Here is a 22,153-nt window from a genome sequence, read left to right as displayed (position 1 = left end):
TCATACACTGTTGGTCAAGATGTAAAATGATGGAGCCATTTTCAAATCAGTCTGGCAATTCCGTAAACAATTAAACATAGAGTTTTCATATTATTGAGCAATTCTACTCCTAGGTATATACCCAAGAGAACAGAAAACATATGTCCACACAAAAACTTATACATGAATATTTATAGAAGCATTATTCATAGTAGCCAGAAGTGGAAACAACTGTCCATAAAATCATGAACAGATAAATAAAATGCAATATATAGTATATCGAAATGATTTGGCAAGAAAAAGAACTACTGATTCATACTACAACAAGGATAAACCTTGAAAACATTATGCTCTGTGAGAGAAATGAACCACAAAGTACCATATATTGCATGATTTTATTTATATGAAATGTTCAGAATAGGCAAATATATATAGACAGAAAGAAATACAGAGAGACACATATACAGATGAGTGTTTGCCTAGGGAGAGATAGGCAGGTGGGGGGAGTCGAGTGACAGCTAAAGGGTATGGGGTTTCTTTTTGGGGTAATGAAATGCTCTGAAACTGAAGGTGGTAATAGATCCACACACACCTGTGACTACAAATGCCACTGGACTGTGAACTTCAAGAGCGTGAATCCTATAGCATGTAGATTATATCTCCATAAAGCTTTTAAAAATAGATAAATCATGAAAAAACACACACAAAAAATCTCTGCCATCTCTAGATACCTTCCAAGATTAAACTCGAGTGTTTCTCCTTAAGGAAGTCTTGGGGCTATGCCCCTGCTCACTTTGCCTACAGAGTTCTGCAGTTGCTTCTATCACAGCTTGAACCATCTGCTCTTTTAAGTTGTCCTCCTTTGTCTCGTCCACCGCACTGCATGTTTCTTGCAAACAGGGATAGCGTCTTTCTGTTCCAAACCCCAAGGGCCTAAAACACATACACAGTAGCTGCTTTAGACAATGCTGATTGAAAGAAAGTGAGGAAATAATTGGATTAATAACAAAAGTAAAAGGAAGGATTTTGTTTGTTTCAGAATAGGGAAAAAATTGGGAACTTTAAGAAAGTGTAGTGTGATGTGAAATTCAAGGAGGGGTATGAAAACAAGACGTGGAGCAGACCGAGGGAAGCCTGGGGGGCACTGAAGGTTCTTCCTGATGAGGAGGTTCCTAATGCAAAGAGGTCAGAGTTGCTAGACAACAGGGGCCTATGTTGTATTTCTCATTGAATAGCCACTGAATAAAGCTGAAACTTGCCAGGTGAAGCTTTTCTAAGAGTTGGCAGGAGAGTCTGTGGAATAGATAACAATAACTCAGGCCCCAAAGTTCTCCAGAAATGTGGGAGAGTGACAGGAACTGGAAAAGGGCAATACAAACAGCATAGATTTAAAAAGAAGGTGTATGGGCAAAGGGTGTTTAGTTAGGGAATATTTTCTTCGAAGCCAGAGTGTTAACTAAATTTCAAAGTTGTTTTAGCAGAGCCTCTATGCCATTTCCACAGTTCCTTCTAGGCTCTGTCAAATAATTGTTGTTGTGTCTACGGTACTATTTACAATATCCTTTAAAATATCAAAGGGTGTCCACCAATTACTCCGGAGATTTAGCTTCTGTTGCCTTGCTCATAGCATGGAATGCCTTGAGCCATGATAAACTTTGCAATTTAACATCCAGCAGGAAAATCTTCCTTGACAATTTTGTGGCACTCTCTCTTGGCATATCTTTTAATAGCCAGAAAAGGTCAAAATAGTTCTCAACAAGTTACTAATAGTATAAAGAAATACCACAGAGTGGCAAACAGATTTGTGAAGGCCCCTGCAACTGTGAAGAGCATGGGCTGCCATACTAGCCCTCACTGGCTGAGAGAGTGTACCCGTAAGAGTGGTGATTTCCTGTACTAACATTTACTGTGGGCCTTCTGCATGGCTGTTACGTCTTAATCCTAATCCTCAAAAACAATTATTTGGTAGGAGAGTACTCTTATTATCCTTATTTTTACAGAGGAGATGAAGGGAGCAGTTGATATCAAGACAGTCTGGTGCCTGACTTCAGTCCTAATCACCTGACTATAGTAATCCCTGGCATCTGTCTACTCTACTGGTTGACTGGACATGGGAAAGAGAAATACGAATTTCACACACATGTACATACATATGATATGGAAAGCACTATAAAGAATTGGAATTCTCTGAGGAAATACTAATTGAGGTACAACTGTGTTATGAAAAGGTAATACTATAAAATGGATGGGAAATAGCAGTAGAAATTGAGTAGTCTACTCAACATTCCCTGAATACTATTATCTTTAATAACTTTATGCTTCTACACAAGTTTTTCTCAAAGCCTAGACTGCCCTTTCCACCCTTAGCTGGCTCCTGAATGATAATTACTACCTTCCCTTCAAGATACATAATATTATCACTTCCTCCATGGAAACGTCTCCACATGTCCCCCAGCAGAACTAGGCATGTACTTGGTGGGATTCTCATTACCTTATGTACCTTTCGTGCCATCTGTAAAAGTTTAGTGCAGGAAACGGAAACCACACTAAGTAGTTTAAGCTGAAGGAGCTTTAATAAAGGGAAGCAGATGCTTACAAAATTGTTGTAAGAATTTTAGGCTAGATCTCCTGAAATGATTCTCAGAGCTGACCTTAGTACAAGAGCACATGCTATACCGATGACCTAAGAATAAGAAAGTCAGGGTTGGTAAACTGCCAATACTTCACTAAAATTGCCTCTTGGCAGCCTCAAAGTTGGTAAATGGACATTGTGATGCTGAAGCAGAATAACCAATCCCCAGCACCTTGCTCGCCAACAGAAAACAACCAAAGGGACAGGAATTTGCCCTTCCAAATCATATGTGAGTGCATCAAATTGGCAGAATCTCATTTACCCACAGGCTTAGCTGAAAGGGAAATACAGTTTTTTAGCTTTTCAGTCTTTGCAAATAGCAATGCTCATCAGAAGGAAGAAAACTGAAGCTGAGTAAGTCAGTTCATATCATCCACCATAGTACTTTACAGGCTGTATTTTGATCTATCTGCTTTCATTAGTGGCTCATAAGGGAGAGTAACATCTTACTGGACTTTTCTAACCCCAAGTGATTAGCTGAGAAAAGATATCAGTAGATATTTGTGAAATAAAGAATAATTTCATCTCCTATTTGTTCTGCTACTAAGTCAAGGGAGAATCTGGAGCACTGGGATTGAGCTGACATACTCCAAACACACTGTGAAGCAAGCAGGTGACCCTGAGAAGCTGGAGCATGAACCAGGAGGACAATGGCAATTTACATTTATTACACCTAATTCAGCAGCTTCTCAAAGGAAGTGTACTGGATTGTGCCCAAACCCCAGATGTATGTATTTGGAGATTTTCCTAATATTTTCTGAAACTTAATTAGATCACAAAATTCAGGGGGGAAAACAACAGCCAACTGAATATTAGGCTTCTGGAGAAACATCTCCAGGTTGCCACTAGTCAGAAGTCTTTGGCAAAGTTTGGTTTTTCACAGAACCCTGTTAATGTCAAGATCTTACTAAAGATTTTCAATGGCTCCCATTTCACAAAATAAAATTAAACATCCTTAACTCTAGCGTGCAAATCCCATTACTGTAAGGTCCCTAGTTATCCTTCCAAAACTATCCTGTCTCTTAACATTCAGTACTTCCGTGTCCACTCAGTCTCCAAATGGGCCATATGCTTGCCTCCATGTCTTGCTCCTGTCATTTTCCTTTCTGGAATGACCTCTCCTCCTTTCTATTTTGACTAGAACCTGAGTTTCTGTTTTAAGCATTCCCTGTCCTCTACAATTTAGTCCCCACTCTGCCTCTTCCATGAAGCTCTCCTGAGAGAACCCTTAATATCTTTTGTTAATATCCTCCCCTCTTCCCACGTGCTAGTCCACTGCTGTTCTTATATATGCTTTGAATTGGTACCTTGTTTTTGCCTACACACCCCATATTTGAGTTAGAGTGCTAGCTGCTTGAGAGCAGTAACTGGTCTTATAATTCTTTCTGTTCCTACACTGGCCCAGTAACTTATGTATTTGTTTAATGTGAGATGATGATAAAAATTTTCTTAGGTTTCATTTAATGTATGTTTGATAATTAAAGCAATGTAATTTTGTTAAACACCTACTTCGGGTTCCTCACTAACCATTCACTCTGGAAACTCCTGCTTATAAAATATTAAGGTCAAATAGCACCTCTAGGAGATTTTTTCCTGTCTGGCCTCTGCCCCCCAAAAAGCTGGGTTTTATTTTATTAACTTATCATACTACATACTTCACAGTGACAGTTTCTGGTGTATAAAAAACATCCCCAACATCCCCAAACCTCAGTGGCTTAAAATAACAATCATTTATTCCTCATGAACCATTGGGTCAGCAATCTGGGTTCAGCTGGAAGAGCTCATCTCTGCTCTATAAGCTTAGCTGGGTTCATTCATGCAGAGATGGCTGTGAAGGCTGGGCCTCCCTCTCTCCATGTGATCCCTCCTCGTAAAGGCTTGCCTCGACTTGTTCTTACCATTGCAGTGCTGCAAAAAAAGTGTCACCTCTGCTGAATCCCTCTAAAAAAGCACATCACAGGACAAGCCAGATTCAATAGACAGGAGAATATACTTCTCCATTTGATGAAAGGACTTATGTAGAATCCATGGACACGTTTATCTACCAGTCCACTATATTCACCTATTTATTGTCTGTCTCCATAACTAGGATGAGAAATCCTCACATGCCTTATCTTGATATTTATTTTTAAACACTGAGTACTGGGCAAAGAGTAAACTACTCAATCTGGGGTTGAATAAATATTAGACTGCATGCTAGACAGTGGTTGGAGAGCCAAGATATGTGGAATATATGTCACAGTTCCTGTTCCCAAGGATTTTACCACCTGGCAGAAGAGGAAAAATAGTAATGCAAGATTAAGAGGGCCTTTTTAAGCAAGAGAAATAATAGTATTCCAATAGGAAAATGAAAAACTAACTCCCTTAATTGGGACACATTAGATCAGAAGAGCAGGCAAACATTATATATGGTGATTGGGAAATTATGACCTGCACTATATTTTGAGGATAAGATTTGCATCCTTATTAGTAGGATCCATTATTAGTAGATGTAACCATGTGAGAGATGGACCAGGGATAAGAAAATAAAACTGTATGTTCAAAGAAGTAGTGGCTGTCCACTTTGCCTGGAGCAAGAGCTGGTGCTAGGGGACAAGGGAAAGCTGAAAGGCACCTTAGAATGAGGCTGCTTGGATTTTATCTTGTTGGTGATAGGATCTTAGAGCAGAAGAGTATTCAGGATAAATACTGACTGTGTTTAGGGAGAGGACATTGGCAGCAAATGCAGAAAGACAATATAGGAAGCAGAAAGAAGCAGTGTGGTGAGGGCTTGAACCTCATGTTGGCAGTGAGAATGGATAAGAGGAAGCCAGAAGATTGACAGTTATGAGACCCTGCTGTTCTTCAATATGCATCATTTCATCTGATCCTTCAATAATCCCTCAGTGTAGAGGTCAACACCACTATCTCACTATCTTACAGATGAGGACAGTCAAGTTCAGATAATTTAGGTAACTAGCCCAAGGTCATATACTTGTTAATGGGAGAGCTGGTTCTTTTAACTTTAAGGTTATATTCTGCTCTTCTCAAAACAAAAAAATATTTATAAACTTTTATTTTATCATGAGTTTCTGCAAGGTCCTCACCAAATGGTGAGCAGGTCTCTAACACAAAAAGACCATGTCTCTGCCCTCACTATTTCTGCTCATACACAGTGGAGAAGAATGGATACTTGAAACAAAATGCAAGGGAGTGTAAAGGAGGAAATGGGGAAAGGAAGACAGCTCAGAAGCATTTAGCCACTAAGTTTCAATGTAAGCATTAAACATTTATTCAATATATATGTAGCACCTAGTAAGTGCAAGCCCTGAGAGGGGTGCTGGGAAGAAAAGATAAATCAAGCACTATTCCTGTATTTCCAAGTAGTAGAGGAAACTGGAAGGTAACAAATAAATGCAATAACTATTGCATGAGAACCAACTGAATTCTGTACACAGTAAACCAAGAGACAAAGAGGAAAGGCTTCTTCCCTACTGAAGCATCAAAGAAAACGAGATAGACCTTGATCTGCATACTGATGGGTAAGAAGATGGCCAAGTAGCAAAAGGGAATAAGGAAGCTGTGACTGATGTGGATGGCACAAAGAAGGAGATCATGAATGCAGTATCATTCACTGCAGGGTGGGAATCACCTGGTAGAGAGGGACTAGATCACTCTGGGCAGGGCAGTTTCACTGTAGGCAGCATAAAGCAGCAGGTAAGCTTAGTGTAAATGCTAGGGTCAAACTGGTAGGCTTCAAATCTCAGCCCACGCTCCCTCCCTGTTTGGTTTTAAACTAGTTGTGAAACTTCACTAAGTCTCTATGTTGTCACCAATAAAATGGAAATGGTAACAACGCCTTTTCCCCACCCCCAACTTCTGAACCAGTTGAGGAATAGAGAGGTGTCAAAGGGAAACAGCACAGGCTTTCATCTCACGTCTGGCTTACCGTATTTGGCTTGATTCTGGAGTGAAAATGGGGGTTTCCTAATGTTTGGGGAGAGGCGTTGTGTATTTTCCTCTGTTCTTGTTCCCGCCACAACAAAGAATTGAAGGGCAGAGACACAGTAGTGAAGCACAGTAAAAGTTTTGTTTAAAGTTACTTGGAGAGAAAGTGCAGACCTCAGAGGGAGAGGAGTGCCCTGAAAGGTTGGGAAAAGTTAAAAGTTTCACACTCAGAAAGTGCGAGCAACCTCAGAGAGAGGAGTGCACTGAAAGGTTGGGGGTTCCCCCTTTTAAGGGTTTTTCGGGAATGTGACAAAGGGGTAGGATATGGGCTTGTTAAGTGGTCTCAAGTATCTTTGATGAGACATTAAGTTTCTTATTCCTCTAGGTAATTCTGCAAAATTAGCTTAACACAAGAAATTTACTGCTTTGGTCCCCTCCCAGGATAGCAGCTTCCTGGTTTGGGAGCATATCAGTCAAGACTGTCTGCCCTTCCTCTAAGGTGGGCAGTTACTTGTTTGTTGCTTGCTAAAGAGTATGCTAAGAATCTTTCTTCTTAACTTCCTGGAGTTTTTCAAAATGCAATTTTGGCTTTAACGTGGGATCTCCCTGTCTTTATTATGCTGTTTATACGTGGGCCTTTCAGCAGGCTAGAGTAAATCTTACAATAATCTAATTGACACAATAAAGACATGGGCTGTGCTCAGATACTTTTCCTTATCTGGGGAATATTCAAACATTCAAGGCCAAGTTGCTCCTGACATTTTGAGGTTTAACTGATTAACTCATTGACTCTTGAGTCTTTTCTGGCTTTCTTGTTTTAACTGGTTAACTGAGTTCTTTCTAGGGGTCTTTGCTGACCTTATTCTCTGTCCATCCCACTCATATTTATTTTCCTGCCTAACACTAATACTTGCTTTCAAGCCCTTATATTAGGCCCTACAAGTGAGGAGAGCAGGAGCTGCTGTGGAGCTTCTTAGCATGAAGGACTGAAGTTCTCATACCCTACAGACCCTTGTTACTCAGAGTACAATCCTCAGACCCACAGCTTCAGCATTACCTGAGAGTTTCCTAGAAATGCAGAATCACAGGCCCCAGCAAAGACCACTGGATCAGAGTTGGCATTGGACCAAGATTCCCCAGCTGATTCTTGTGCACATTCAAGTTTGAGAAGTGCTTCCAGAGAGCACTGGAGAAACTGGACCAGTAAATGAGAGATTCTCTCGCTTGCTGACTAGATCCATCACTTCCCTCATGGGGAGAAGCAAATGAGAGGCAGATAAGCAGCAGAAGATTCTACCTGATAACCTCTGTGAAAGTGTAAGTTCCCACTTGGGGCTGGTGGGAATTCAGAATGGGCATGAGGATGCTGCTTTCTCACACAAACACAGAGGTGGCTGAGGAAGGTGACCTCATGCATATGACTCTAGTGACTGGATGCCACATTCCCCAAGATTGTGAATGCAGGACAAAGGGAGAATTTGAAGAAAGAGAATTTGGAATATTTTATGGTTTAATTTTTTATGTTTAAACTTAGTTCCACCTTGAATATCTTCTAAGTCTCTGCTCAAATGTCATCTAATGGGACCTCTGAGCATGTTTTTGAAGTCCCATCTCCACCACCCCCACCTGCAAAGCTCAGCACTCCCTGTTCCCCTTTCCCCTGCTTTAGTCTTACCTACCCCCTCCCCTCCTCACTAGCATCTAAGTTCCACAAAGTACTGTATCTACTTTGTTCATTATTGTTCCCCTGGTGCCAACAAAATGGCACTGGGGACAGATGGGAACTACTTGATAAATATGTGTTCAATGAGTGAATACTAGTTTGAGATCCCCTGGGAAATTAGGTGGAGCTGACCAATAATAATTGTGTTTGTAAGTCTGGAGTTCATGGGAAAACCTGAATTTGAGAGAAAGATTGTGAGTCATCAGCTCTTGATGGGAACTGAAGCTGGGAGGTGGGCTGAGAGCATTTGCACAAGCTTTGCGTTTAAGGGAAAGAAGAGTTGCATGTTTGATGGAGGTGATGCTGGATTGCAGAAGAAAAGGTAGTGTCATCTGCAGCCAGGCCTGACCCCAGAGCATAAGCAGGTCACTGTGAACATCATCAGATGCAGCCACCTCTTCCCGTTTTCCTTGGACAAAGCTAGCAGCTTCTTGGAAAGTTTTATGATGTCATAAGAGGCAAAACAGCCAACAGCATTTATCATTTATAGAAAAACACTTTAATAATTCACTGCTTCAATTAACATTTGCCATTAATCAAGATTTCATGTCTGAAAACACCATACCCAAGCTCAGCAGGCTGGCTTAGAATCAAGCTCCATCTGTCTGTCATTGAGCCCAGTGGGATGGACACAAGGCGACAAATGCCAGGCCTACTTAAAGCTGAAGGTGGGGGCCACCTTCCAAAGCAAGATAATCCTGGGGTCCAGTCACCCCATGGAGTTTAGGAAAAGCAAACTTCTGCCTCCAAAAGAGGCCTGGACTTTCCAAAGTAAACAGCAGAGTGCTTTCCCTACATGAGAAGAAGAGAGTCCTAATCAGTTGAGGTCTCTTTCACATACTCTTTAGTATAAGATTGTGTCACTACATTTCTTCCTTTCCCACAAGCTGAAGATACAACCTATAATACAGCAGATAGGGCCTTGTTCCCATATTTGCTCACTTATAATCCAGTCTTTTGCTGATAAGTGTTTCTGTCATAAGGTAGCACATCCAATCTGAACAGGAAATAAAAAAGAAAGGATGTTTTTCACCACTCACTGTTACTATTGCTGCTATTATTTCTACTATTTTAAAATGTGTGAAATCTTATTTTAAAAATTTTGAGTGCAATAAGAATGCTTTACTGAAATGAAAACATATTAACATATTACTGGACAGCATCAAATGATCAGAGATTCTGCTCTTTGACTTAAATACCAGTTACTTAATCTCTCTTAGCCTTAGTTTCTCCATCCATAAAATGGAAATATTACAGTATATAACTTAGGAAGTTATTGTAAGAATTAAATGAAGCCCTGAAAAAGTACTTTGCACATTACTTGTCTTCCAGGAAACACTAAAACACTGGATGTGTAACAGGTGAGATGCACTTCATACCCTCAGGGACTAAAGGTGAGCAGATCTTTAGTTCAATTATTCACTTAGGCCTTTCGTTCATTCATCACACATTTATTGAATGACTATTATGCAGTAGGCATTGTTCCAGGAGCTGAGGATCCATTCAAAACTCCTTCTCGCATGGAACTTGCAGCCTAATCTTGGAAGAGATTCTAAATGAATGAATTTATAGCTAGCCACTCATTCAATTATTCACTTGGCTACCACTACTCCCTCCCTGCTCCCCAAACTAGAACACAAACTAGTAGCTAGCTTGGATCAGAGAGATGATCAACAGGTAGATAGGTAGGCAAGAATTAATGAGAAATTAGGTGATGATAAATGCTAACTTGAAAATATCAGTGATGGGAGTGGGGGCTACCTTGACTTGGGTGTCCTAGAGAAGCCTCTCTGATACCGTGATGTAGAAGCTAAGGAATCAGAAGCACAATACAGGCATAAGGTTTAGCTGGTGCCAGGGCCCAGAGGTGGGAATGAACATCCTGTTCTAGAAAGTCATGTGTTTGGGTGCAGTGGGCAAGGGGAAGAGCAGCAAGAGAAGTGGAGAGGGGATCAGACCTTGTAGGGCCTTGCAGACCAACAGAAGGAGATTGGATTTTATTATCAGCAGGATGTTAAAGCCTTTGGAGAGTTTTAGCAAAGGAATGGCAAGATTGATTTATTTTTATAAGTTAATTTTATGCAATGAGTAAATTCTATACAGGCAGGAGCTGAAACAGGAGTTGGGAGACTAGTAAATCAGGAAAGCAAGGCCATTGGCCCACATTAGTGCCATAGAAGCATATGGATTCATTTAGACTTTGGAGGTAGAGGGATTATTGATAGAGTAGAAATAAGGAAAGGAGAAAGAGAAATCCAAGATTTCTGCCTTGGGCAACTTTGAGAAATCCAGTCTCTCTGCCTTGAAGCCACCACCATGCCCAAATGTGCAAGAGCACTAGAGGCTTGCTTGGTTTGAAGGGACCTATTCTGCTCCCACAATATAAGAAGGGAAACTGGAAAGCATGTTCATCTCATAACCTACATTGTTCTCACCACTGTCTAATAATATTTGAGCACCAGCCTGTCTACACCTATGGCAATAACCTCTATCAAGCTCCTTCATGGCCATGTCAGTGCCTCCTCTTGGATTCTAAGCTTAAAACTTGGTCAGCCTGAACACGAATGCTTGGCTTTTCCCCCCAAAGCTCCACACTGTATGGGGTGGCTGAGCCTGCTGCATTTGCCAACCTCAACCACAAACTGAAGCAGAGCCCTAACCCCAGGAAGGCCCCAAATGCTGCCCTCTTGGCCATCTCCCAGACTCACACATGGAGATCTTCTATCTGGGGCCTTTTGTATCATTTCCTGCCCTGGGCCTCATGTTTGCCATGTAGATGGATTCCGAGTTTCCCTATCACAAATCATCTTGTGTAAATCATGTCATGTCAGCACACGATGAGGATAGGACCACAGCTTTTGCCTACCTTCATATAAAGAGGAAAGTGTCCCTTTAAAACTAGTCCCAGGCCAAGTGGGCCTACTCATCATAGATTTAAATAACTAACCATTCAAAAGTTGTGCTCCTAAACTATGTTTTCTACCTTTATCTTGCATCTACCTACCACTTCAGCATTTTATTAAAAATAAAAATAATAATAATAATAAAGGGAGAAATGTGGGATCAACATATAAATCAAGTACAAAAATCAAGCGAATATTCATATTTGACCTGATTGTTAATAGGTCATAATGCGTGATCAAAACCGAAAGTTTCTGTGATCAATGCCCTTGTACTGTTCACCATGTAAGAATTTATTCACTATGTAAGAATTCGTTCACCATGTAAGAACTTGTTCGTTATGCTTCAGAAGATTGGAGACTGACGAGAATTAGACTTAAGATGGATTAATGATTGTACATTGAACATTGACCCCCCTATACTGAATTTTATTGTAGTTAACAACCATTTGATCAATAAATATGAGAGATGCCCTCTCAAAAAAAAAATACTTATTGTGGTAAAATACAAAAAAAAAAAAAAAAGTTGTGCTCACAATGAGGAAAATCTTCCCATTTCCTATCTCCATCATTAAAAATAGAAGACTGCCATAAAGCCAAATTTTCTACCTCAAAATTTACCAACTTATACAAACAAGATTTAACTTATGTTTCTCTCCTAAAAAATGCACGTGTATAAACTTATTCTGAAAAAAATACAAGTAGTAAATGAGCCGAAGCAAATACAGAGATCAACAATCCTTCAGAAACATAATTTATCTTGGTGGCAGGTGGGGAACATGCCATTTTGAGGTGAGATGAATTCACTCTCTAATTAATTGGAGCAGACAGCATTCATCCTGCATAAAAGGAAAGGACCTTTTAGAGCTAGTGTGGTTCCTTCTGTAAAGCAGGCCAGATTCACAGATTGCCAAATGCTCTTAACACAATAATGATTAGGTTTATTATTCCAAGATGGGCAGGGTCCACAGTCATATGCTGATACAAATTATTTCTTTCTTGGCATTTATTAAACTGTACTATCTTTAACAAATATAATACTCCCTTAATGAGATAGATGAGTTTACATGTTAGGTTAAATAATAAAAACAAAAAACAAAACTAGTTTTCAGTTTTCTTTTTAGGAAATTAGAAGCTAAGCCTCACCCCTCCCAACCTAGCAATGAATTGAACAGAAGGAAATGGAAATGAGCAGATTGAAGAAACTTAGGGCACTACTGGAGTCTGCAAAATGCAAAGGATGAAACTCCTAATCCAAAAGTGTGAAGCAGGTTCCCTGAGCGAAGAGGGAAGGTGCAGAGATGGTACTAAATGACTTAATGAGAGAGAGTTGCAGGAGGAAAGGGGAAGTTGACATAGGGAGAGAAAAAGTAGAGTCAACAGGCAGGAATGCCCACTGAGGCACATCTGTGCTGAGGACAAAGGACAAAGTATGGCTTTCGTGGCACAAACCAGACTACGCTCTGAGCTTGCTCCTCCCACACTGTGCTTCTGTACTGAGGTGACCTTATCCTTCCCTTCTATTTTAATAGTTCTGTCAGTTTTCCTGATGGAGAGCAGTGAGGCTCTGGCAGAGTGGCCAGAGGAAGACTTTGCTGTCCCTTGTCCTATCACAGGGCTCTAGCTGAGACATTTTTGAAGGGTATTAGCCCATGCAGATTATTAAATCACAACCTGGTTTTTATCAGTGACTGTGTCAACAAAGATCACCACCTCCAAATATGGGACATTCAAGTGCCCCTCACAGAGAAGCAGAGCTGGGAACCTGCCACACCCAGATAACAGGATGAGGATGGGGGCACCACTCACAGGGTAAAATATGGTGGATTGGCAAGTCTCCTTTTTTGCTCTTATTGTTTGCTTTACAGAACATTATATGTTTTATTAAAAGCAACTTGAAAGTTAATTTATATAAAGTAGATATAAACTTTCTGTTTATTTCTGTTATCAATTTTGGCATTATTTCAAAAATCCAATGAAAGAAGTTTCAAAAGAACATATTAGCAGATGAATATAGAATGTTTCTGTGTATCAAAAATGAATCCAAAACTCAAAGACAAGTGATAAACAGGGGGAAATATTTGCCATCTATTAACAGATCAAGTGTTCATCTACTTAGAACAAACATTCAAGCGACAATCATAGTAATTTTTCACCTATCACACTAAGGATTTTTAAATGATAATGCTCAGTGCTGGTAAGGGTGTAGTGTAATGGTTTCTGGATAACAATTTGGTAATAGGTTTCAAGAGCTTTAAATATCTCCTGATCCATGAATTCTACTTCTGGAAACTAAGCAAAGCAAACAATATAAAATGGGATCAAAGATTTAAGAGCAGAGTTCCCATCAGGACATAGATGAAATAAATGCAGGGATCAGACCTTGCTCACAGTCCTGGGGATGTGTACCAACCAGCTGGTGTGAGGCCTCTGCCATGGTGACCAGCACTGAAGGTGGCCAGATGTTTTCTCTGGTACCCAGGATAGTGAAAAGAAAACTGAGGTTTTGAGAGGTTAAATAACTAGACCATATTGGCCTAAAGATGGTGATGTGAGAGGGGAGACATAAATCTCCTCCCCAAACCACATATAATATGAAAATAAAGGAATTACAACTAATCCCGAAAGAGCACCAGGAAAGGAGGCTGAGGAAGACTGCCTACACCTGGGGAAAATCACAGACCTCACAGAAAAGGTTAAAATACCAAAGCCATGATCCGGTGAGACCCAAGTCCTTGCCCCACCACAGCTCACCGGAGAGAGGAAGAGAAATGGACTGCGGAGGGGTTGGAGGACTAGGAATGCTGAAAACCCAGCCCTGGAGATCTGCTCTGGGAGCACAAACCTACATTACATGGTGCTCTGGAGATTAGGGTGGTTTGAAAGCTAAGATAGGTGGAATACTCAGAGAGATTGAGATTCCAGCCACTTGTGGAGACAAGGTACCCACAAGTGACCACTCTGGGACAAAAGAAAAGTGGGCACTGTGAGAGACTTCCTAAGAGTGAAAGGGCTGCTAAATGGGCAAGGATTGCATAGAGCTTGCTGTTCAGGAGAAAGGACAGGTGGACAAATTTTTCAGAGAAAACTCAGTCCAGCAAGTTAGGAACTTCCAGGAACTTCAGGTGCTCCATCCACCTGGCTGGCAATGCAACTCCAAGGCCCAGTGCTACAATATGCAGCCTGATGCTGCTTCATCCTGGCCAGCAGCAGCTCACAAACTGGCTACCCCCGTCATTGTGCTACACCAGGCAGAGGGCGGCCCCGCTTATGGCAGTTACAAGTGCATAGCATAGAGGCTTGGTCCACTGGCCCTGACAGTGAAGACAGGGACTACAGCCGGGAAGCAGGAAAGAGCTCTTTCCTCCCAGCAGACACCATAGATACTCACCTGCAACCCCCAACATTATGCCAGGGGCTGAGCAGCTCTAGAGAGTAGAGCTGTTGGGCACTAGAGGGTGCCACCTAAAAATATGAAATGTCAGAAGAACCTGGTTCAAACCAAAATCCCACAAACACCAGAAAGAGGGCCAAGTGAAACTAAACTCACTAATATGCCTAAAAGATATTTCAAATTAAAGATCATAAACATGCTCAAGGAGCTACAGAAAAATATTCAAGGCCTCAGAGAGGAATTCAAGAAGGAGACAGAAACTTTGAAAAATACAACATCCAAAATGAATATACAATGGAGGGATTTAAAAGCAGACTAGATGAAGGAGAGGAGATGGTAAATGAAACAGAAATTACAGAACAGGGAAAAAATAATTTGAGGTACAGAGAGAAACAATGATCTCTAGGAATGAAAGAATATTGAGAGAACTGCGTGACCAATCTAAACAGAACAATATTCTCATTATACCAGTAACAGAAGAAGAAGAGAGAGAAAAAGGGAAAGAAAGTGTCTTTGAGGAGGTAATTACTGAAAACCTCCCCAATCTGGGGAAGGGGATATTCTCTCAGGCCATGGAGGTGCACAGATCTCCCAACACAATGGACCCAAGGAAGACAACACCAAGACATATAATAAATAAAATGGCAAAGATCAAGGATAAGGACAGAGTATTAAAAGCAGCCAGAGAGAGAAACAAAATCACATACAAAGGAAAACCCATCAGGCTCTCATCAGACTTATCAAAAGAAACCTTACAGGCCAAAAGGGAGTGGCATTATATACCTAATGCACTGAAACAGAAGGGCCTCAAACCGAAAATACTTTACCTGGCAAGATTATCTTTAAATTTGAAGGAGGAATTAAACAATTACCAGATAAGCAAAAGTTGAGAGGATTTACCTCCCACAAACCGTCTCTACAGTGTATTTTGGAGGGACTGCTATAGGTAGAAGTGTTCCTAAAGCTAAATAACTGTCACCAGAGAAAATAAAAAGACAGCAAAGAAAGAAGATAAATTAATTACTAAGCAAATACAAAATTAAATCAACTAACCCCAAAGTCAGTGAAGGGATACACAAAGAGTACAGACTATGACACCTAACATGTAAAGAATGGAATGGAGGAGGAAGAAAAAGGAGGAGAAAAAAAAAAGAAGCCTTAGACTGTGCTTGTAATAAAGTATGAAGTGAGTTAATGTAGACTGTGAGATAGCAAAGAAGTTACACTTGAACCTTTGGTAACCACGAATCTAAAGACTGCAATGGCAATAAGTACATATCTATCGATAATCATCCTAAATGTAAATGGTCTGAATGCACTAATCAAAAGACATATAGAGTCACTGACTGGATTAAAAAACGAGACCCATCTATATATGCTGCGTAAAAGAGACTCACTTCAAACCCAAGGACATATGCAGACTAAAAGTGAAGGGATGGAAAAAGATATTTCATGCAACTAATGGGGAGAAAAAAGCAGGAGTTGCAATATGTGTATCAGATAAAACAGAATTCAAAACAAAGAAAGTCACAAGAGACAAAGAAGGACATTACATAATGATAAAAGAGGTCAGTCCAACAAGAGGATATAACCATTATAAATATCTGTGTGCCCAACACAGAATCACCTACATATGTGAAACAAATACTAACAGAATTAAAGGGAGAAATAGAATGCAATACATTCATTTTAGGAGACTTCAACAACCACTCACTCCAAAGGACAGATCAACCAGACAGAAAATAAGTAAGGAGAAAGAGGCACTGAAGAACGTATTAGAACAGATGGACCAAACGGACATATAAAGAACACTCCATCCAAAAGCAACAGGATACACATTCTTCTCTAGTGCACATGGAACATTTTCAAAAATAGATCATATACTAGGCCACAAAAAGAACCTCAGTAAAGACAAAAAGTTAGAAATTTTACCAACCAGCTTCTCAGACCATGAGGTATGAAAGTAGAAATAAATTACACAAAGAAAACTAAAAAGCCCACAAACACATGGAGGCTTAATAACATGCTCCTAAGTAATCAATGGATCAATGACCAAATAAAAACAGAGATTAAGCAATATATAGAGACAAATGACAAGAATAACTCAACACTGCAAAATCTGTGGGATGCAGTGAAGGCTGTGCCAAGAGGAAAGTATATTGCAATACAGGCCAATCTCAGGAAAGAAAAATAATCCCATATGAACAGTCCAAACTCACAATTAATGAAATTAGAAAAAAGAATAAATGAGGCCCAAAGTCAGTAGAAGGAGGGACATAATAAAGATTGGAGGAGAAATAAAAATTGATAAGAATAAAATAATAGAATCAATGAAAGCAGGGGCTGGTTTTTCAAGCAAACAAATAAGAGAGATAAACCCCTAGCCAGACTTATCAAGAAACAAAGAGTCTATACACATAAACAGAATCAGAAATGAGAAAGGGAAAATCACTATGGCATCTATGGAGATGATCATCTCCTGTGTTCCATGGACACCAAATAAATACAAAAAATTATATAGAATGCTATGAAAAATAATATGCTAACAAATTGGATAACCTAGAAGAAATGGACAACTTTCTAGAAAAATACAACCTTCCAAGGCTGACCCAGGAAGAAACAGAAAATATGAACAGACCAATCACCAGCAATGAAATTGAACTGGTAATAAAACAACTACCTAAGAACAAAACGCCTGGACCAGATAGCTTCACTGCTGAATTTTATCAAATATTTAGTGAAGATCTAATGCCCATCTTCATTCAAGTTTTCCAAAAAGTAGAAGAGGAGGGAATACCTCCAAACTCAATCTATGAGGCCAGCATCACTCTCATACAAAAACCTAGCAAAGACACCAAAAAAAAAAAAAAGAAAATTAGAGACCAATATCCCTGATGAACATACATGCAAAAATACTCAACAAAATATTAGCAAACCAAATTCAAAAATACATCAAAAAGATCATCCATCATGACCAAGTGGGATATAGTCCAGGGATGCAAGGATGGTACAATACTCAAAAATCCATCAATATCACACACCACATCAACAAAAAGAAGGACAAATACCACATGATCATCTCCACAGATGCCAAAAAAGCATTAGACAAAATTCAACAACCATTCATAATAAAAACTTTCAACAAAAAAAGAGTATAGAGGGCAAGTACCTCAACATAATAGAGGCCCTATATGACAAACCCACAGTCAACATCATACTTAACAGCAAGAAGCTGAAGGCTTTTCCTTTAAGATTGGGAACAAGATAAGGATGCCCACTCTTTGCCCTTTTATTCAACATAGTACTGGAGGTCCTAGTGACAGCAATCAGAACACAAAGAAACACAAAGAACACAAAGAACATCCAGATTGGCAAGGAAGAAGCTAAACTGTCACTACTTGCAGATGATATGATATTGTATATAAAAAACCCTAAAGATTTCTTCCATATGCTACCTCTATAGCTTTTCTTCTTCCTTCCTAATTAAAACCCTTAAATAGAATTCGTGCCTCATATCGAATTTACCGAGTATCATAATTCCTCCAGGTGGTAAAGATACCTCAAGACAAGTGCTGGGCATAGAAGCCACAGGGCATAAATCTGCAAAGAAGTAAAAAGCTAACCTTTTTAAACAATATGGCTTCTCTCTCACTTACCAACTTTACATTTCCCTGTATGGCCCAGGAAGATGACTGGTTAGCCAGAGACGGATAAGATTCCTCAAGGGAGGAACAACCTAAGACAGGCACAGTCGCAGGGGGGCCATCAGGTGAGAAATCGGGGAACAACAGTGGTGAAGCTTAGAACCTCACCCCCCCCACCCCGTTTTGAGAGAAAGCTTCTGCATCGGTGGATGTTTTATTGCCCTTGTCTAGTTCGGATTAGCACATAGTGTACAGGCACACACCTGATCATCTACAATTGCTCTCTTACAACACTAAACTATGTTTTCTAACTTTATCTTGCATCTACCTACCACTTCAGCATTTTATTAAAAATAATAATAATAATAATAATAATAATAATAAAGGGAGAAATGTGGGATCCACATATAGATCAAGTATAAAAATCAAACAAATATTCATATTTGACCTGATTGTTTATAGTTCATAATGCATGATCAAAACCGAAAGTTTCTGTGATGACTGCCCTTGTACTGTTCACCATGTAAGAACTTATACACTATGTAAGAATTCGTTCACCATGTAAGAACTTGTTCGTTATGTTCAGATTGGAGACTGATGAGAATTAGGCTTGAGATGGATTAATGATTGTGCATTGAGCATTGACCCCCCTATACAGAATTTTATTGTCGTTAACAACCATTTAATCAATAAATATGAGAGATGCCCTCTCAAAAAAATATATATATACTCCCATATACTCATAAAAAAAAGAATATTGAATCACAAGAAAACTTGTACACAATGTGCAAGTGAAAATATAATACAATATTTTAGAACTGTGCCTGGAACATTAAAGGAACACTAAATATTTGTTGAATGGATGTTTATAATAGTGATGTTTACTATCTAATGTAGATTTAAAAAAACAAGGCAAATGGTAACAGTATTTATAAATCAACTTATCTTCATCAACAGAAAGTTGTTTTTTGCTTTATTCCTAATGTACTACCGCATCCTCAGTGATATTTAAACTAACAGTTCAATGGGTATTAAGAAAGTTAGTCCATTATAAGTTGAAAGGATATCTGATTAATATAAAAGTTACTACCCCTCACTTGAACCTTTCTGAAATAATACCTCAGATTGATAAAAATAAACAAACAAAAAAAAACCCCTAAAGAATCCACTCCAAAACCACTAGAACTAATAACTGAATTCAGCAAAGTTGCAGAATACAAGATTAACACACACAAATCTGTTGCATTCCTATATACTAATGATGAACTAGCAGAAAGAGAAATCAGGAAATTGATTCCATTCACAATTACATCAAAAAGAGTAAAATACCTAGGAATAAACCTAACCAAGGAGGTGAAGGACCTATACCCTGAAAACTATAAGACACTCATGAGAGAAATTAAAGAAGACACCAATAAATGGAAATAGATCCCATGCTCAGATAGGAAGAATTAATATTGTCAAAATGGCCATCCTGCCTAAAGCAATCTATAGATTCAATGCAATACCTATCAAAATACCAACAGCATTCTTCAACAGATTAGAGAAAGTAGTTCTAAAATCTTCTTGACTATAAACATGAGCATCTTTTTCCTGAACACATATCCTTTAATGAATAAGTTGGACTACATCAAACTAAAAAGTTTCTGTACAGTAAAGGACACTGTCAGCAGAACAAAAAGGCATCCTACAGTATGGGAGAACATATTTGTAAATGACATATCTGACAAGGGGTTAGCATTCAAAATATATAAAGAATTCACATGCCTCAACACCCATAAAGCAAATAACCCAATTAAAAATGGGTGGAGATATGAACAGACACTTCTCCAAAGAAGAAATTTGGATGGCCAACAGGCACATGAAAAGATGCTCCATATTGCTAATTATCAGGAAAAGATAAATTAAAATCACAATGAGATTATCACCTCACAGCAGTTAGGATGGTCCACATCGAAATGACAAGGAACAACAAATGCTGGCAAGGATGTGGAGAAAAGGGAACCCACATACACTGTTGGTAGGAATGTAAATTAGTTCAACCACTGTGGAAAGCAAGATGGAGATTCCTTAAAAAACTAAAAATAGAAATACCATTTGAAACAGTAATTCCATTTGACCAGAGGAATTACTTGGTAAGGTCTTGGAATTTAACCAAAGAAAACAAGGTCTCGGATACAAAAAGACATATGTACCCCTATGTATACCGCAGCACTAGTTACAATAGACAAAATATGGAAGCAACCTAAGTGTCCATCAGTAGATGAATGGATAAAGAAGATGTGGTACATATACACAATGGAATATTATTCAGCCATAAGAAGAAAACAAATCCTACCATTTGCAACAACATGGATGGAGCTAGAGGGAATTGTGCTTAGTGAAATAAGCCAGGCGGAGAAAGAGAAGTAGCAAATTATTTCCCTCATTTGTGGGGTATAACAATGAAGCAAAACTGAAAGATCAAAACAGCATCAGACTCACACACTCCAAGAAGGAACTAGTGGTTACCAAAGGACAGGGGTGGGGGAGGGTGGGTGGGGAAGGAAGGAGAAGGGGATTGAAGGGTATTTTAATTGGTACACATAGTGTGTGTGTGTGGTCACGGGGAAGACAGTGTAGCACAGAGAAGACAAGTAGTGACTGTGTGGCATCTTACCATGCTGTTGTGCAGTGACTTCAGTGGGGTATGAGGGGGACTTGATAATATGGGTGAATGTAGCAAACACAATGTTTTTTGTGTGAAACCTTCATATGATTGTATATCAGTGATACCTTAATAATAAATAAATAAAAAGATTTAAGCACACAGCTGTCCTCTGAGGTGTAATTTATAAGAACAAGCCAATTGTCTGATATTTGGAGAATAATAAAGGAAGTTATGGGAAGTCCATATAGAGGGTCATGAAACTACTACTAAAATGATAATTTTTATTAAAAACTTATGTTTCAATGATGTAAAAAATTGTTATGAATGTCCTTTTAATTAAAAATACAAGATACTACTTTATATATGTAATGTGATTTCAACTGTTTAGAATTTCATTGCAAAAGATCTGGAAAGGAATATATTAAAACGTTATTGGTAATTGTTTAGGGCAGTAGGATTATTTTTTTCTACTTCTTCACACTGTTATGCTATCTCCACACTTTCTGTAATGAGAACATGACTTTATAATTGGAAAACATATAATACATGTTACAATTCACATTAAGATGAACCATGACTCTTTGGAGAAATGGCTGAATTCAAGTTTAGGGTATGAAATGTTTAAGATAAGCCTTTCTTGGTACCCAACACTTTGTTAGCACCCAAAACAAAGAAACTTTCAGTGACTACTGGATTGGGTCATGTCAGAAGAATACAGAGCCAACTTGAAGAGGCTTGCATAGGCCAACATAACACAACTTGTCTTCCAAAAAGAAAATAAATGACTGCAAGGAATTAAAACACATTAAATGTTAGAAACAATGCTTGAGTTCATAACATTATGAAAATAAAAATCACTGATCACCTTTGGAAGCTGCTAGGAAACTGTATTATTATTCAGAAAACTGGGAAGTAAAGAGAAATAATGAAGCATTTATTCTTTATTTTCTATATGAATTATACCTTAAGGCAGTGTTTCTCAAATTAAGGCCCCTGAACCAGAAGCATCACCTCAGAACTTGTTCAAAATGTTAAATCCCAGGCCTTACTTTAGACTGAATCAAAATTCTGGAGGTGGGCTTGAACCTGAAAGGATTCAGAGTAAGCTCTTTGATCATTCGATCAAACTCTTAATCTTTTGTGTTCTACCATAAGGCTAGGGTGTTACTTTTCCTTATCAAAGAAATCTAAAATCTCAGGTTCTTTAATGGGTTCAAGAAGGGGCTAGGTAGTCACTTCAGCCTGCTTTTTACAAGGGCATACAAGTCAACCTGGTCTAGGTGAGAATTCTCTAAGTACTCCAA

General features: G+C 39.0%; 1 protein-coding gene across 1 annotated transcript in view; it reads right to left on the bottom strand.

The window, feature by feature from the left end:
- Positions 1 to 473: 473 nt before the first annotated feature.
- LOC140844379 (RNA-binding motif protein, X-linked-like-2) overlaps positions 474 to 22,153 on the bottom strand; it is a 182,190-nt gene continuing 160,510 nt past the window's right edge. The window contains exon 3 of the mRNA XM_073216092.1: positions 474 to 912. The gene's annotated coding sequence lies outside the window, so the exon portion shown is untranslated. The remainder of the gene's footprint in view (positions 913 to 22,153) is intronic.

Source organism: Manis javanica, chromosome 11 (assembly GCF_040802235.1).
Source record: "Manis javanica isolate MJ-LG chromosome 11, MJ_LKY, whole genome shotgun sequence".
In the NCBI taxonomy this organism is placed as follows: Eukaryota; Metazoa; Chordata; class Mammalia; order Pholidota; family Manidae; genus Manis; species Manis javanica.
This window is presented reverse-complemented; position numbering and strand designations above follow the sequence as displayed.